Source organism: Marmota monax, unplaced genomic scaffold (genome assembly GCF_021218885.2).
Source record: "Marmota monax isolate L192 unplaced genomic scaffold, Marmota_monax_Labrador192_F-V1.1 WCK01_AAM20220418_F8-fsc00001, whole genome shotgun sequence".
Taxonomy (NCBI): domain Eukaryota; kingdom Metazoa; phylum Chordata; class Mammalia; order Rodentia; family Sciuridae; genus Marmota; species Marmota monax.
Genome location: NW_026693777.1, coordinates 34,935,481 through 34,941,480, shown reverse-complemented (window position 1 = coordinate 34,941,480; position 6,000 = coordinate 34,935,481).

Sequence of the window (6,000 nt, the reverse complement as noted above, 5' to 3'; positions counted from 1 at the left end):
GCTTTCCTCTTATACTGCTTTCACTTCAGTTACTGATCTTGCTCATAAAATTATGTTTACTTTTTCTTTCTTTTTAAAATCTTTATTGATTCTTTTTAGTTATACATAGTATTAGGATTCACTTTGATATAACCATAAAAACATACAATATAATTTAGTCCCCCGTATTCTTCCCCATAAAAAAGGGGAAAACTTTATTTTCTTTTTAAAATCAGAACTCCTTCTTTTTTATTGGTTCTTTTAGTTATGTATGACAGTAGAATCCATTTTGATAAAATTAAATAAGCATAGAATATATCTTATTCTAACTCAGTCCCCATTCTTTTAGATGGGCAAAATGTGGGATTCACTTAGGTGTTTTCCTATGTGTAGGGAGGAAAATTATTCTAAAGCCTTTCTTATTCCTATACCCTCCCTTACTTTTTGCCCCTTTATCTAGTCTACTGAATTTCCCCTTTTCTCCTGTCTCCATTTATTGTGGTTTAGCTCCCACATATCAGCAAAAACTTTTGATTTTTATGGATTGGCTTATTTCATTTAACATTTTGCTCTTCAGTTCCATCCATTTACTGACAAATGTCATAAAGGTTTTCTTCTTTATGGCTGAGTAATATTCCATTCTGTATATGTACCATATTCCTTTTATCCATTCATCTGTTAATGGGCATCTAGGTTGGTTCTGTAGCTTAGCTATTATGAATTATGCTGCTATGTATATTGGTATGGTTGTATCACAATAGTGATTATATAAATCCTTTGGATATATATCAAGGAGTGGGAAAACTGGGTCAAATGTGGCTTCCATTACTAGTTTTTTGAGGAGTCTCTATACTGTTTTCCAAAGAGGTTGCACCAATTTGCAATCCCATCAACAATGTATGAGTGATCCCTTTTCCCCCACATCCTTGTTAACCTGTGTTGTTACTTATAATCTTGATACTTGTCATTCTGTCTGGAGTGTGATGAAATCTCAATGTAGTTTTAATTTGTATTTCTCTAATTGCTAGAGATATACAGCATTTTTCATATATTTGTTGAAAATTCATATTTCTTCATTTGAAAAGTGTCTGTTCAGTTATTTTTGCCCATTTATTGATTAGGTTATTTGTGTTTTTGGTGTTAAGCTTTTTGAGTTATTTTTATATATTGAAAATTAATGTCATGTGGCAAAGATTTTCTCCCATTCTGAAGGTTCCCTCTTCACACTCTTGAACGTTTTCTTTGTTTTAAGAAGCTTTATGGTTTGATGTCATCCAATTTATTGATTTTTTAAAATTTTATTTCTTGTGCTTTAGGATTCTTGTTAAGGAAGTCTGTTTCTGAGCCAATATAGTAAAGTGTTAGGCCTATATTCTCTTCTAGTATGTGCAGGATTTATGGTATAAGTCCTATGTATTTGATCCAAAAAAGACACCAGTTAGTTTCTAGAATTCATAAATGAATTCAGAAAGGTAGCAGTATGCAAAATTAACACTCATAAGTCATTGTATTTCTATATAACAATGATGAACCAGTTGAAAGAGATGTTAGGAAAACCATCCATTCACAATAGTCTCAAAAAAGTCAAATACTTAAGAATCAATTTAAAAAAAGAGATGAAGAATCTCTAAAATATAAACTAAGAACACAAAAGAAAAAAAATTGAGGAAGACCTTTGAAGATGGAAAGACCTTCCATGCTTTTGGATTGGCAGAATCAATATTGTCAAATGGCCATACTACGAATAAAACTATACAGATTCAATGATATTACCATCAAAATTCCAATGATGTTCTTCATAGAAATAGAAAAAGCTGTCATGAAGATCACTTGGAAAAATAAAAGACTCAGAATAGCTAAATAAATCTTTACTGAGAAAAATGGAGAAAGAGGCATCACAATACCAGACCTTAAACTATACAACAGAGCTATGGTAACCAAACCACCATGGTATTGACAACAAAATAGGCAAGAAGACCAATGACACAGAATAGAATACACAGAGACAAACCCACATAAAAACAGTTACCTCATACCATCCATCAAATGGTGCTGGGAAAACAGGAAATCCATGTCACAGAATGAAAGTTAACCCCTATCTCTCAGCCTGCACAAAAATCAGCTTTAAGGTGATCACAACAATTTCTTTATTTTCTCTCAGTGAATCATCAGAAAGTAGTCTCTCAGGAATTTGCTATTTCTCAAAAGCACATTCTGAGATAACATGATCAACATTGAGACTGTCCAAAGATTTTAGTTTGTAGATTGGCTATTCATTGAAGTGAAAGTAAAATACAATATTTGATTTTTGTGTTATTGAGATAATTTGTCTTTCCTGATTGGATGAACAAGGTTATATGCCGCAGTCCGACTGGCTGCAGCAAAATAACCGGGGGGTGACGAATAACTTGTGTACGTTGATACAGCATGAGTGGGAGCCGTTTATTGTAGGACAGGAGCAGTATTTATACATTCCACACAGCTTATCTAATTAGCATAAACTAGATACATCAGTCAACCAATAAGGAATCTCCACACTTAATGGCTTGTTTTTGTTACTTCTCAAACCACTCCCTCTGGCATTTTGCCAGGCACCATCCAGACTTGTTTACGAACTCTTAACATTCCCCTGGCTGAATGCCAGGTGTTATTTTGACTTGTTTACAGACTCTAACAGTTATATTCCTGTGTTCTTTCTAGCCACAAGTTGCTGCCACTGATTTTTTTTCTTCATATTTCAATGTCTCCTGGACCATTAAATTCTACTCATGTGGTTAAGATCAAAGGACACACAGAAGAGGATAAAATAATGTATCCTAAATATGTATCTACCTTCCCCTCCTCACCAGATTTCTACTATGCTTATAATAAGACTTGCCAAAAATACAAAACACAGTTTTATGTAGTTTCTATATTTTTCTTATATACAAATGTGATATAGACCAAGGAAATAAATGCATAGTTGAAAATAAGTCTGTGCATTTTTACAGCAAGAGAAATGTCAGAGAATTGTGATTTATTAAGTAAAATTAGTAGTGCAATGGTATTCAAATGTTGTTACATAAGTTCCCTAGAAATCAACAACTTGTGTGATATAATTTATTATAGATGATAACATATTATAGTCCAATTACCTTAAGCAAAAATTCAGTGTATTTCTGGAATGTGTAATCTTAGCTTTGGAATAGGGACAAAGTTCTTTGAAATCAAAATATTTGAGTGTAGAAAGATGGGAGTAAGATTTGATACTAATGGACTTAAAGGCATTTTTTTCTCCTTTTCAAGTGACATGAAAAATTATACATGTTTATAGGAACCATGTGATAACTTCTTGGTAAAATGAACTTCTACATACCTTTTGAAGGTGAGTCATTGAGTTTAAACAACATTTATAGAAAAATTCAACCCATCTAATTATTTTGCTGATACTATGTTAAAATATTATTGAATATTTGGTTATTATAATCTGGCTTTGTGTTTCTTGCTTACTCTACATGGATCCAGGAAGTTCATCTTAAAAAGAGATCCTGCATTTCCCTCTAAGAATTCCCCAAATCTCTTCAGAGAGCCCTCATGGTTGTATCCACTTCTTTGTTGTTTGGATTACAGATGACTGGATTCAACAGAGCTCAGGATGCTGTCGGATACAGAAGTGAACTTCTTCCCAATGATGCAGAAGGAGCATGGGACAGCAGACCCAAGCTGGCCAGTGTGAGGTGAGGCTGGAGTCCACCATACTGCTGCTCTTTTTACTCTTGAACATCCACCCACCTGTGAGCAGACTTCCATTCTCCTCACTTTCCAGGGAAGCCTTTCTGAAAAAGATGAAGTTTGCTGATATGACTGTCTCTGTCCATGACCTGCTGCAGCTGGAACTTACTGTCCCAGAGGAGGCTTGCAAGTCCCTTGAGTGGCAAAGGCAAGGAGGAATGTTCTGGGTCTTAGTGGCCCTGTCACATTCTAAAAGGGCCACTTATCATATATTGAGCAAGAAAGGTGCATGAGTACAAGTGACAATTCTTCCCACACTTAAGTGTCTTTACTTCTGCCTTAATTCCCCTGTTATGTCCCACCTGTCTTTGTACAATTGCATTGTGTGAATAAGCTTTTTTGAACAATCCCTGCAGTTAGATGCTGTCTGCATTGCAGCTGTCTTCGTACTCATGCAGAACAACAATGACTTGGTGATGGTGGAGGATGGCCCCTGTGCATAAACTCAGCTCTGGATCTCATTGTAATCAATTAATACAGACATCATGGGTAGACTACTACTACTACTGTGCAGTAGAGAATGATCGTGTGTGTGTGTGTGTGTGTGTGTGTGTGTGTGTGTGATGCATCAGAACACTCAGTAAGTACAATGACTAATTACACAGGAAAGAGAAATAAGATTGAAAGCTATCCACTTTATAAGGATTAAGGTTAAGAGAAGAATAAGCAGGACTAGGACTGAGAACCAACTTTGCTTACAAAAGTTGACTCATCTTTCCTTCTTGATCTGTTAATAAGCAGTAAATCTAGGTGGTTTCATTTGGTCTCTGAGTTCCTTAGTAGACCCAAAAATGGGCCTCTTGATAATGATTATTATTCTCATTTATGGATCTTCATTTTTACCCACATTTGGAGATTTTATTAGTTGTTTGCCAATTTGATTGTAATTTTGACAAACATAAATGTCAGAGCTTGTATGACAGCTAGTTGAAAAGTAAAGAGAAAACATACAGAATGGGAAACATTATTTATAAACTATGCATCTGACAATGAGGATTCATATCTGTAATACATAAGGAACTCAAAAACTCAACAGAAAAAAAATAAAACAAAACAAATAAGTTGACTTTGCAATAGGCAGTATATGCCAGCAACCTTGGGGCATGCCTGTAATCTCAGCAACTTAGAAGAAGTCAGGACAATGAGAATCAGAAGTTGAAGAACAGCCTGAACAACTTAGTGAGACTCTGTTACACACACACTCACACAAAATGGGGACAGGTATTGTAGCTCTGTAGTGTCTGCAGTAGAGTGTTACTGGATTTAATCCCCAGCATCACACACACACACACACACACACACAAATTAGTTTTTAGACAAGTAGGAAATTGATCTGAATAGACATTTTCTAAAAAAAAAAAAGAAAGAAAAAGAAAAGACATACAATGGTCAAAAGGTATATGAAAAAATATTCAACATCACTAATCAAAGAAAATGCAAATCAAACCACAATAAAATATTATCTTGCTTCAGTAAATAGGGCTATTATTAAAAAGACTAAAATTAACTAGTGCTGTTAATGTTGTGCCAAAGAGAACCATTGCAAACTTTTGGTGGAGATGCAAATTATTACAACTATTTTAGAAAATGAGGAGAAATTTTCTGAAAAAAAAGACTTAAAAAGACAAGTACCATATTTTTCAGTAATCCCACTCCTTGTTACATGTCCAAATAACATGAAATCAGTGTGTTGAAGAAAAAAAAGACAAGTGTGTCGAAGAAACATCTGCACACCCATGTTCACGGAAGCACTATTACCTAGTGTTAGACCTTGTTTTATTAAATGTAACACCAAAAGTACATCTGACCAACAAAAGTAAGTAGATTAGACGAACTTCAACAAAATACAAAGCTTCAAAATACATAATTTAGAATATAAAGATAGCTCCCAGTTTGGGAGAAAATTTTTCAAATTGTGCATTAGTAAAAAAAATGTGACAAAAGATACATCATTTATGAAAGTGGATTTATCATAATTGCAATGATGAAAAGATGATAACTAAATGAAACAGGCTCAGAAAATTTCTACAAAGAGGACTTTTCAGTTTGCAATAAGTACTTAAAATGGTGATCAGCACATCAGGACTTAGGGAGAAGCCAATAGAAACCACAAGGAAAATCCATTTGGCAGGGATTGAGATGGTAAAAGTTAAAAATACAGAAGATAACTAGGGTTGTCAAAGACACAGGAAAACAGAAATTCCTGTACATTGTGAACATTTCGTTTTGAGAATAATAGGGCATAGTCTT